Below are 13,395 nucleotides of genomic sequence, written 5' to 3' on the forward strand. Positions count from 1 at the left end.
CAATCCCCTTTAGTTCAGACAGACTATCTTCTGAGTGGATAATATTTCATTGGAACATGTATGATACCTCTATTTTACTTCTTCCTCTTTTTCTTTCCAAGTTTGATTTTTGCAATTTTTCTCTTTCCCTCAAATTTCTTGAATGACGAGCTTTACTTGGCTTTGCAAATGGCAGATGTTAGAGTTTGTACCAGCTAGATCCCGGGTTATGTGACATCACTGGCTCTATATAACAACTAGACTTCAAATATCTTTGAAGAAAAATTGCCTTAAAAATAAGTTTTGGTCAGCTAACACTAGGTGCATTTGTGTTGCATAATCTAATTTTTAAAATCCTGGTGTTTTGTTTCTCTCAGTCATGTCATATCAATTTATACTTTTAAAAGTTTTCTGTGTGAATTAAGAACAGTGTTATTTAGCAAAGGCAATTATTTGATTACCTCCCCTGTGCTAGTCGCAGCCTGGCATTTAATCTGGCTGAGGCCCACAGACCGCAATTTGAACAATCAGGGTAGTTTTCTGTAATTGCAATAAATCATATCATTAACCATGACAGACTTTTCCTCCCACAGATTTTTTTTTTCAGTAGCAGTTAACTCTGAACTCCTCATGAAGGCCAGACTTCACTGTAGTCTAGTGAATTTCATAGTCAGCTGGCACAATATAAAGACGGAGTTTGTGTTGGAAAAACAGTGATGTCCCAAGAGCAGAGCCCAAACAGGTCTTTCTAACTTTAAGAGATGTAAGGCTCAAATGAATATGCCACACACAGAGACCATCTGAAAGAATAATTTGTGAAAGGATTATCTGCTCTAAGACTGTTTAATTTTCTAACAAGGAAACAGATGGAGATCAAGATGTGAGGCATACTTATATTGTTACATTTTGGTCATTTATGTAAAATACACCTGCTACTGTATTGAGGCTTCCTGTGATTAAAAAAAAAAAAGTATGAAAAGAGAAAATATTTTAAAAGGAACATTTATTGCCACCTTATGTAAGATAATTTTACAATATGTCCATTTTAAATAGGAATTTTTTAAGTGGACTATGTTTAAGGCTCTTCCATCTTAAAAACATCACTTTTGCCTTTGCTGAAATCCAATGCCTGATGTGGAGCTACCTTTAAAAGTTTACAACTTCAAATGATATACTTTTCTTTGTTATGCAGTTTGGGTTCAAAATATTGGCTCTAGCTATGGAAGAATGAGAAGTGAGAGCATTTTAACTTTCAGCTTATTTCTTGCATCTATTGATTTTCTTAAGCACGTATTTTGTTTATGTTTTTGATGTTTTGACCATTTATACCTTGCTCCATAGCTGTTAGTATCCTTTGTTTTGTCTCTAAGTTCGATAACATACCTTACTGTTATGATGATCTAACTTATACTGAAAACAGAACCAAATATTGCTTAGGATTTATTTTTTAAAATTTAAAAAAAGATGTAATTTCACATCTCTAAGCCCTCACTAATCAAGGGAGAATGTCTCAATGTCAAGGTCTCCTTGTTTCTCTTTAATTTCTTTTGATCCTTCTTTCCACTTCTAAATCATTCTTACTGTCATTGTGTCTTGTACTAGGGATGTGGGAGGTAAATTCTTTGAATCTTGCATGATCCATGCTGTCTTTATTTTGCCCTGAAATTAATTTCTATCTGTGCTGGCTATCTAATTCTGGCTTCGAGATAATTTTCCCTGAGACACTTGAATGTGTTTCTCTGTAGTCTCCTAGTGTTTAGTGTTGTGTTGAGAAGTTTGTCCCCAGTTTGATATCATTTTTAATAGGTAATCATTTTTTCTCTTTAGTGGTTTTACTTTGTTTCTATACTTGGTATTCTGAAACCTCATAATGAGTCTGAATCTTTTGTTATTATTGTTTCAAAATTTTATCTTCACAAGCATTTGCTGGCCCTTTCATTCATTTGGTTTTTAGACTTTTTCATTGTAATAATCACACCATTTGATTTCAGAGTTTTATTTGTTTGTTTTGCATCCTCAGTTATAATACCTTATCCTTGTCTTTGTTTTTATAGAAGTAGTATCCTTTTGTCTGTTAACTTTTTAGAAATAAGCTTTATTTGGCCAGGTGCAGTGGCTCGTGCCTACAATCCCAGCTCTTTGGGAGGCCGAGGCAAGCGAATCACTTGAGGTCAGAAGTTCAAGACCAGCCTAGCCAACATGGCAAAACTCCGTCTCTACTAAAAATACAAAAAAAAAAAAAAAAAAAAAAATAGCCAGGCATAATGGTGGGTGCCTGTAATCCCAGTTACTCTGGAGGCTGAGGCAGGAGAATTGCTTAAACTCAGGAGGCAGGGGTTGCAATGAGCCGAGATCGTGCTATTGCATTCCAGCCTGGGTGACAGAGCAAGACTCCATCTCAATAAACAAACAAACAAACTTTATTTTTTTAGATCAGTTTTAGGTTCACAGGAAAATTGAGTAGAAGGTATGGAGACTTCCCATATGTTCCCATGCCTACACACGCATAGCTCCTCCTTATCAGCATTGCCCACAAGAAGGGGTCATTTGTCACAATTGATGAATATACACTGACACATCACTATCATCCGAAGTCCATAGTTTAAGTTAGGATTCACTCTTGGTGTTGGACATTGTGTAGGTTTGGACAAATTTGTAATGACATGAATCCAACATTATAGTAATACAGAGTAGTTTCACTGCCCTAAAAATCCTCTGTGCCCTGCGTATTCATCCTTCCCCTTCCCCTAACCCCTAACAACCACTGAACTTTTTACTGTCTCCAAAGTTTTGCCTTTTCTAGATCATTATATAGTTACAATCATACAGCATGTAGCCTTTTCAGATCGGCTTCTTTTCACTTAGTAATAATGCATTCAAGTTCCCTCTATGTCATTTCATGACTTGACAGCTCACTTCTTTTTAGTGCTGAATAATGTTTTATTGTCTGATGTACCAGCGTCTATTTTATCCATTGACCTACTGAAGAACACTTTGGTTTACTTAATGTTTTAACAATTTTGAATAAAGCTGCTATAAACATGTATGCATGTTTTTGTGTGGACTTAAGCTTTCAATTTCATTGGATGAACACCAAGAAGTATGACTCCTGGATTATATGGTGAGAGTATGTTTGGTTTTTATAAAAATCTGCCAGACCACTTTCCAAAGTGGTTGGGCTAGTTAGCATTCCCACCAAAAATGGATGAGAGTACCTGTTGCTCCCCATCCTCATCAGCATTTGGTGTTGTCAGTGTTCTGGATTTTGGTCATTTTTTGGTAGGCTTGTAGTGGTTTATCTCATTGTTATTCTCAGTCATGTTTCTCTAATGAGATGATGTTGGACATCTTTTCATATGCTTTTTTATTACCTGTATACTTTGGTGAGGTGTCTGTTAAAGTCTTTTAGTCATTTTTAAATTGGGTTGTTTTCCTATTGTTGAGTTTTAAGAGTTCTTTGTATATTTTGGATAACAATCCTTTATCAGACAAGATTTTTTGGCAAATATTTTCTCTCAGTCTGATTTATTTTTTCATTATCTTAGCAGTGTCTCTTAAAGAGCAGAAATACTTAATTTTAATGAAGTCCAGCTTATGAATTGCTTCATGGGTTGTGCTTTTAGCATGGCATCTAAAAAGTCATCAGCCAATGCAGGATCATCTCAATTTTCTCTTATGTTGTCTTTGAGGGGTTGTAGTTTTAGATATAGATCTGCAATTCATTCTGAGTTAATTTTGCAAAGGGTGTAAAGTCTATGTCTAGATCCTTTTTTTTCATATGGCTGTCCTATGATTCTAGTGCTGTTTTATGAAAAGAGTATCTTTTTTCCACTGTATTGACTTTACTCCTTTTCAAAGCTTAGTTGACCAAGCTTTGCATTTCTGGGCTCTGTATTCTGTTCCATTGATCTTTTGGCCTGTTCTTTTGCAAATACTACCCTCTTTTGATTATAGTAGCATTACACCTAACTTTTAAAAAACATTTGAACATAGAAAAATGTTGAATGGTGGGCATAGTGAACCCTATACCCACAAACTAGATTCAAACATTTGATGCAGTATCCATTTAAATCTCTCTATGGATATCAAAACTTTTAAAATAATCTTTCTTGTTTAGTAAATTATTTCTATTTTTTCTGATGTCAATGTCTGATCATTTCTCTTGGTTATTCTCTTTCATGTCATTGGTTTTCCTTGAAGAAATGATCCTTAGCAGATTATTTTAAAGACTAGATTGATATTGTACAGGGTTGACAGAAGTTTCTTATGCAATTGCATGGTGATTAATTCTATAAACTGGCCTGAGTTTCCACTAGCATTGCATTTGTATCTGCTTCCCTAACACGTTTTACTCTTCAATGAGAAGAAGCCTGATTTTAAGCTCTGTGTAAGAGGGCAGGGTGTGTTGGTTGTCAAGCTTCACTTGGATGTGGATATGGAGCAGTCAATCAGCTGAGACCTCTGCTCCAATTGTGTAAGATACAGACAACTTCAGTTGTCTGAGTGGAATGATGTTTCCTCTTTCTCCTCCTGCATCTCTGCTGTGTGATTCCAGAGTTACCTTAAACTTTGTTTGCTTTGTTAGACTTCTAAATATAGGACTGTTATTATTGAGTTAGAAAAACATACTTCTCTCTGTACAGATACAAAAGATTTGATAAACAAGAGCATGGCTTGGGTTTCAGATCCTGGTAAACCCCTTGCTGGGAACCTATGTGTGTAGTCAAACCTACACAGCTGTATGTGGAAGCCTTACCCACATTCAGGACCTAAGGTCCTCTCTCCCAGAGTGTAGTTCCTTTTAAATATTTGGAGAGCTCTGTCAGGGTGAGGGGAGATACATGGAAGGCTTCAGTGGCCTTTCTAGTACCTACCCCAGTTCCCACCTAAATATAATTTCTACATTGCTACCAGCAAGGTTCCTCTAATATACATAAATATAACTTTTTCACTTGCCCAGCAAGAGAGGAAGTGTGAGTTTGAGGCCTCAATCATGAATGAAATTATATTAATACATACAGAGAAGTCACGATGGGGAGCTACTGAATGGTCGGGACAAAGGGAGCCAAAAGCCAAGTTAAAATGCCCAGATGAAAGTAAAAACTGTGGGAATAAAACTGAGAAAGTGTGCGGGGTTAAACATGGTGTCTGCAGAATCAGCTCAATGGAGGGGATCCCTGAAGCCATGGAAGCTAAAGAAACCCAGAGGGTCCCAATGTAGAGATAACAAAGAGCCTTGGCAAATATGGCCAGGATGGCGAAGGCATGAAGAATCTATAAAGTTCAGATAAGAAACATTTAGGCATAGAATAATAATCTGTGCCGTTTTATATTAAGTGTGTCATACATTTATAATTAACTATTCAAACTTTTCTCATTGATCATACACGGAGTCAGGACTATTGTGCATGGTATAAAATTACCCCCAGATGTGGCCAATGCTTAGGCACCTCCTCTCCCACTCATTCCCAACTTTACCATACACTATTGCATTTCCAAACCCTCTGTGGTCACTTGAACACTGAGTTCTCCCATGTATCTATAACTTTGAACATAAGATTGTATCTAATTCTTTTCAGCCAGCCTGAAAAATACATTTGCCTCCTCCTAGACCTAGCTAGAGATCTGTTTGCCACTGGAAACATTCCTAACTAGCCCATGTTGAGTTGATGCTCCATCTTCTTCCCTCTGTATGTTGCCCTTAAATTATATTGCAATTGTTTAACTACTCATCACAAATTATTCCCTTCTAGAACTGTCCTTATCAATCTCTGTTTCTTGATACTCAACAGGAAGGTGCTTAGTGATTGTTAGCTAAACAGATGAATGAGGCCCATGGTCTATCCTTCTCTAACCTCTATTCTTTGATATATACCCTCTCCTTTTACTTCTCTTTTATGCATGAGCAATTTTTATTTTTCAAACTCAGAAAAACACATCTGAAAGATACACCTGCTCAGAGGCTATGATAGCAGTCTATTTATTATTTCCCCTTACAGTCATTCAGTACATACTATGTATGGGGCACTGGCAGAAACACTGGGGATGAACAGAAGTGGACCCAGTTCCTGCCATCATAGAGCTGATTGTTTAGTGGGGGAAAGTGATGTCAATCACATGGTTATACAGACAGGTATAATCATATTCTTTGAGGGAGGACTGTATGGTGCTTGCTGATGGTGCTGCCGGAAGCTGTAATCATGGCAGCAGGTAATTAGGGAGGTCAGGGAAGGCTGCTTCTGGGAAAGTGACAAAGAAGCTGAAATTGAATAGGAGCAAACAGAGTGATCCAGATAGAGTGCACAGTATGTTCAACGGCCCTGCAGCTGGCATAGGGAATAGGATAGACTAAAAGAAGTCCATGTGAGTAGGAGTGAAGAGCAAAGATGAGCATATTGAAGAAGTTGGAGAGTAGCAGGTATTAGCACATGCAGTGTTGTCTGGGCTATGCTAAGCAGCTCTTGCCTTTAAGTGTGCAGACCCTGGGACCAGACTGCCTGTGTTTATATCCTAACTCCAGCACTTACGTCCTTGGGAAAGTCTCTTTGCCTCCATTTTCTCATTTGCAAAATGAGGATCGTATTAGTACCTACCTGATGAGGATCATATGAGTTAGCAGAAAAGCATTTAGAACAGTTTCTAGCACATAGCAATATGGTAATTGTTAGCCATCATTATTATTCTAGAAAAAGTATGTACATATATATATTTGTGTGTGTGTGTATACATATATATATATGTATCCATGACTTAATTTTCATGACTTAGTGTAAATACTTCCTTGTATCTAATCTTGCCCATATTTACTTTGGTAATATCCCAGGAAAAACATTCTATATTGGAAAGGAGAGAGAGATGGGAAATTGAGAATATTTTTTCTCTAATTTTCTCTTTGAAACTATGATTTTGAGACTTATGAAGATTCTGATACAGTTTTAAAACCTCTGTGTATAAAGGACTATATTCTTTTTTCCATTTGTTACCCCTATGTAAGAGCATGAGGACCCAATAGGTAGCATTTTTCTGTAGGCTAAGAAGCAGTGTGCTTTGAGCACCTAAATGCATTTATTCAGCACCTCTTCTTGACCCCTTAAGTTGAGGTGGACGTGCAGTAGCAGAAATCTCGCTGATAAAACCTCCCCTTTTCAAGTCATTAACTACTAAGACATACATGCATAAAAGGTATAAAGGGATTTCATTTCAAGCATCATTGAGTTGTGAAGGTAAAAATTATGCATAATTTGTTCCATTGGAACTGTTATTTGAGAGGCCATATTGATTTCATTGGTGACCACATGTAACTTGTAACATTTCCTTAAATGATCATTTTGATTCTAATTGTGTTGAAATAGCATCCAAAGCACAAATGGGGGAAAAGAGAGATTTCATCTAGCACTGCTTTTTTATTGAGTGCCTCCTTGATGCTATTTAGTAAAAGTGGAGCCTGATGTGTGTATGTGTTTCACGAGTATTGCTGAACGCAGTGCCTCTTAGAAGATCCTACCTTCTAAGTACATTTGGACCATGAAACAATATTTCCTTTTATCTTCCTTTGTCATTGTTAATTAGGAAAAATTGCCAGATTTCCCAGTGGTAGCATGTCTAATTTAATAACCTGAGAGTCTGATGCTTGAAAATATAATGAAGTGTACTAAATACCATGGCAGTTTTAGAATTACTTATACAAAACATATTGTCACTAATCTTTACTGATTAGAAAAGACTGTTATAAAGCACAAAATGCAGTCAGATGAGAACTACAGCTATATTTGCATAATTCAATATAATTATTAATCATGAAATTTTCCTGAGTATTGGCCAATGGACCAGAATTTGTTTGAAGATGAGGAATATTGGTCAAAAAAAACCCTTCGAAATTATTTCTTAATTCTGTAAAAAAGATAAATAAATAAAACTAAATTAAAAAATAAATAAATTAATTAATTTAGTGGAAATTTCCCTCTCTCTTTTTCTTTGGAAATATTTTTATCATTTGGTTTGATTACCAGCCTAAGTGATCGCCCTAACAGGATTAGCTATTTTAATTAAAGTTTTGGTATCTTGGAAATACTGCCTGAGCCAATATTTCTATACATTTTAGAAAAGTCAGTCTCTTCCAATTTTTTTTTATTTTAAAATATTATATAGGCAGCACAATGGAATAGTGGGTCTTAACTTTTGTAAAATCCCAGTTTGAGTCTTCCTTAGTTGTGTGACCTCAGAGAAAGATAATATTTGGTAGATGACTTAACCTTGGAATCTCAGTTTCTTTATCTGAAAACACAGGAATCTTTATTATAAGGATTAACTAAAATTTTACTGTAAACCATACCACCTGTACATTGTAGGTATCAAAAAACCCATAAACCTTTTCCCCTTAGGAAAACGGCCACAATATGGGAGCAGTAACACATGAAGACCAAGTAATGTGTGACTTTGTAGCAATAATAGTATATAGTAGCTTATGTTTAAGTGCCTTTAATTTAGCTGAAAGAGTCTAGCCCTCTATGTGTGGGTAAATGTTGAGCATGGTGTTTTAGAGTGTGGATGCGTCAGACAGATCCAAGCTTAAATCTTGATTCTGCCACTTATGTGTTTTGTGACTCTGGGGAGATTACTTAATCTCTGGGAACCTTACTTTCCTGATCTGTTAAATGGAAACAATAATAGTATCACTTCTTGGGGATTAAATAGTGAAAGTTTAACAAATTGAAGCATGTGGAGACTTCATACAATAAGGGATCCGTGGGTGCTTTTCTGGGTCTTTATGTTTTAGGTGTGTCTCTTGTAATTCACATACCCTGATGAAGCCTTCTAATGTACTGTTATACTCCTTTTATCTGGTGTTGGTACCTGAAATTCCCTTAAGGTAAAATATGGGTTTTTATTTCATTTTTTGCAACTAGTTTGACTATGCTAACCTACTGCATCCTCATGCTTTTACATAGGGGTAATAAAAAAAAAAAAATCCTTTACACACAGAGGTTTTAAAACTGTACCAAAATCTTCATAGGGTTAGTATAATTATTTGGAATGGATTTGTTATTGGTGGTAGAATCAGATTTTTTCTTATTAATGATGATAGTAAAGAGGTTCAATAGCAGTTAGAAACTAATCATATGAGTTCTCCCAGAAAAGAAAACTGCCTCCACAAAGTTTTTCCAAAATTACCAATTTGGGGATAGTTTCAGGGAGTTGAAATGATGGAAGCACCAAAATTTTGCACAATTCAAAAATATTCTCCCTTTTTTCTTTAGCATAGACTAGACTCTCTGGTATATATCTTTGTTTTATTCATTTTATTGCTGAACATTAATTGAGCATTTAATAGGATACAAAGGCTCATCAAAATATGATATTCAAAATATGATATGAAATATAAATATTCATAGATGGGGTGGAGAGCAATGGGAACAGATGCATAAATGGATATTGCTAATAACCTTTATTAAGGACAGTGCCAAAGAAATGCAAAGGTGTTATGGGAACAGGACAAGGGGTACTTGGCCTGGCCTAGGGAAAAGCACGAAAGGAATAATGAACTAGGTGATGATTAGGGATTGGTTTTCAATCAGGGATGGTTCTATACTCCTAGCAGGTGTTTAGAATATATAGGGGCATTTTTGTTTGCCACAAAATGATTGGAGAGTGGCATTATTGGCCTTTGGCGAGTGGAGGCAGTGATGCTGAATGTCTTTTAATGTACAGGATAATCTACACGTGGCAAAAACTGTTCTTTCCCAAATGCCAACAGGAAACATTGAGTGAAGAGGGGAAATAAGGTATTCTAGGGAATAGAAATTATTATCTATGTTGTGTAAATACTATAGTATGAAAAGAATTTCATTGAGCTTGTAGTATATGTAAAAATAAAGGCAATTAGAAATTGAGAATACTCTTTTTCTGTCTATTGCTTTCAGCTGGAATGCCCTGAACTGGCTTTTCAAGCCCATGATTTTCCTGAAGCCTAAAGTAATGATACATGTTGGTTTTGAGTATGCATACTGGTGACGCCGGGCTTCTCAAGCCCCTGGAGAGTAAGTTCACTCAGATCACTGTCAGAATGATGAAATCCCAGGAAAGAACATTTCCATTTTTTTTCTTTCCAACAGACTGCCAAGTTAAGAAGGGGCCAACTGTAAAACAGTATTGACATTTTGAACCAGAAAATCTGTTTTTCTTTGCTTTGATATATTTTAGAATAAAATATATTTGCTCAGACATCCAAAACAGTTAAGAAAGTTATCCATGGCTATAGCCTAAACGCAGAGGAAACAGCAGGAGAAATAATTAAGTCACATATATGCAGGAGCAGGAGCAGGTGGAAAGGAAGAGGAATGGGGGATAGGAATCTAAGAGCCTCTGGCTCTAGGGATGTATCCAGTGAGCACAGAGGATAATCCCCAATAGTGATATAACCCAATAGTGAAGATACAGACAACGAGCTCCAGTATTTTAGCAGAAATGGTGGAATGGCCATGATGATATGCACAAAGGTTTTCAGAGTTCGGTCCATCAGATCCCAAGGTTTTGCAGAGGAGTTATCTATGACAGAATTGGGAAAGGGTTTGGGAGGGACAATAAGTGAGAAGAGGGGCAAGGAGAAGCTAGGTTAGCCAGTTCCTACTCTGGCTTTTAGCAGGCATCTCTGATTATTATTAGGTTGGTGCAACAGTAATTTCAGTTTTCACCTTTACTTTCAATGACAAAAACTGCAATTGTTTTTGCACCAACCAATATATGTGTTGGAGTTCTGTATAGGATTTTATTTTAAAATGATACAAATTTCTGCTTTAAAAGTTATTTGAAAACCACTAATATTCAAAAAGCATCAAAATGCTCATTGCTAGTATCACTTATTCATTTAGAAATTAATCTGCTGTGCAAGTTTGACCAAGTGCCTTTACCAGTCTGTGCTACTATATTTTAAAAAATTTAGGTAATGAGGGTTTCAGACTGAAAATTTTAAGGACCTTTTTAGCTCTAACATTCTGTGAATTTTCAAATGTATTAGTCAACTTACTGCTTTATTGTGAAGAGCGATGATTGGATGAGTATAGATTGATTCACGGGAACTAACAGATGAACCACACAGAAGACCTAGGAGAGTCTAGGTCTTTGATCTGAAAGTTACAAGAAGTGGGAAATTAAAATGAGGTTATTTATGGAAATTCACAGTTTCCAGCACTCACAGTTGCTACTGGTTTCATCAAGGCATAACGTCTTGGCAAACAAAAAACAGGAGCTCTAATTCATCAATTTACCTGATGTTCTAGTTACAAGTCTTTCACTGGGACTATTAGTGGACCAGGCTTCCACTGGGTAGAAGTGCTGGTTTTATGAAGTTACCAGAACCTTTTCAAGAGGATTGTCAGAAAAGAGGCCTTTCAACTCTTTAGTACACATTTTCAGTTAGTCAGACACAGCTGCATGAGGTATGAATTTACTTTTCTAAGAATCATTTGATAAAGCAATACCCTTGATATGGCTGTACTTCCCAGCAAGGATTTGGAAACATTATGCAGCCTGTCAAGTCTGACAATTTCACACATTCACTTCCCATTTTCCTATTAGCATTTAAGAAATTGTGTTACTCACTTGACCTCCATTCATTTTAAGCACATTATCCTGGCTGAATGTTCAAGCTGGTTGTTAAGGAGCGGCACCTCTGGGTTCTGCTATCATCTCTATTTGCCTGGGTTGGTCCCTTGGCCATTTGCTAGTAATTTAAAATGGTTTCGTGGGATTGCTGGATTTAGGCTTGCTCTCTGCTTGTTATGAAATATACTGGCTGGCATTGTAGTAGTTTGTTTAGAACATTTTCTGCATTAAAGAGAGAAATGAAATGCTCCACTAGAGGGTCACAGACCAGCACAAGTTTATGCAGTGATTACAAAACCACATATTGGTATGATGCTAAGAACTACATGTAGGTCATTTTATTTCATTTGAGCTGTACAACAACCTTATGAGGAAAGTGTCGTCATCATCATCATCATCATCATCATCATCATCATCATCATCATCTCATGATTAGAGTTGAGCAAATTGACGCTCACGGAGGTAATAACCAAAATCTCACAAGCTAATCGCTGTTGCTTAGTAAACTTATTTGGCTCACTTCTCCTTGGTGGTTGTTTGTAGTAATTACAAAGATGTCTGGCAATATGTTATTTAGGCAGAAGTGCACTGTCACAGTCTAACATACCCAATTTTTGTGCTAATTTAAATTATAATGAGAATATAAGACTTTTATTAGATTAATTCACACTCAGATCCAATTATATGTCATGGACACCAGGTAAAGTTTGACTATTATCTTGTTGGAGCTTTTGGTTGAGAGCTGGCACTGCATGTTTTATTGCTAGTACATTCATCTCCACAAAGTGGAGAGTGGCTTGGTTCATAGCCCCTTAACTACCAAATGCATGGCCACTGCTGTCTTTCAATTACATTTTGTGATTCTGCAGTAGAGAATACTCCAGTTACTTTCTTTGTTACACCTGAAAGCGGCTCGGAAGCCTGAAGTCTTTATTTCTTTCAGTGAGCGCTTACAGACAAACAGTGAAAGAAAAGGATTCATTAGACATTGTTTTTCAGCTCTTCTAACAAGGAAGTAAAATGAATAGGTGGCTCAAGTGATGTCAAGTATCAGTGCTGGTTTGATTTTATGGCTTAGCACAGTTACTGCTTTCAGAATACTGTCAGTATGTATTTAACATTGCTTTGATTCAGAACTCTATGCAGTTGTAAGAGTGACTGGTATGCACAGGGATATACTAAAATAGCACAATATTAAAGCATCGTGACCGATGTATGCCGAGTTCACCTGTACTCTCCAAGGAGATTTGTCAGAAGTTTTCCCTTTTTTGACCTCATCAAATCTTGTAAACAACCTGAAATCTTTATCAGAACTATGTAGGGATGTAAATAATAAATGAATAATTTCTAGTACTGTGTATTCTGCTGCATGTCTATGCTTAGGTGTATACTGATTTATTGTACTTTTTTTCCCCACATGTTTCTCAGTAATTATTTTTATTTAATTTACATATACACAAATTGTGTCAACATTTTTGAGAGCACTGAATTACATTCATTTCTCATCATAAAGTCATTTGGTTTTTTCTTGGTATTAGAAGCACTGCAGACTCATTGTGTAAAGGAAAATTGAAACTACAAAAAGTTGGAAGGCAGACAAAGCCAAAACCTTCCCCTAAGACAATCATCACTAATACTTTGTGTTTCTAAGTCTCTTTGTTTTAAGCATTTAAAAAATATTTTTTCAAATGTACATAAAATCTGTGATTTTAAAAAATTTATCATGTCATAGCACTTCTGTATGCTAAAACATAACTTCTCTAAATGCCATTCTAAATAACTGTGCGGCATTGTATCAAAAAATATTCGACCTAC

This window comes from Piliocolobus tephrosceles, chromosome 14 (genome assembly GCF_002776525.5).
Source record: "Piliocolobus tephrosceles isolate RC106 chromosome 14, ASM277652v3, whole genome shotgun sequence".
Taxonomy (NCBI): Eukaryota; Metazoa; Chordata; class Mammalia; order Primates; family Cercopithecidae; genus Piliocolobus; species Piliocolobus tephrosceles.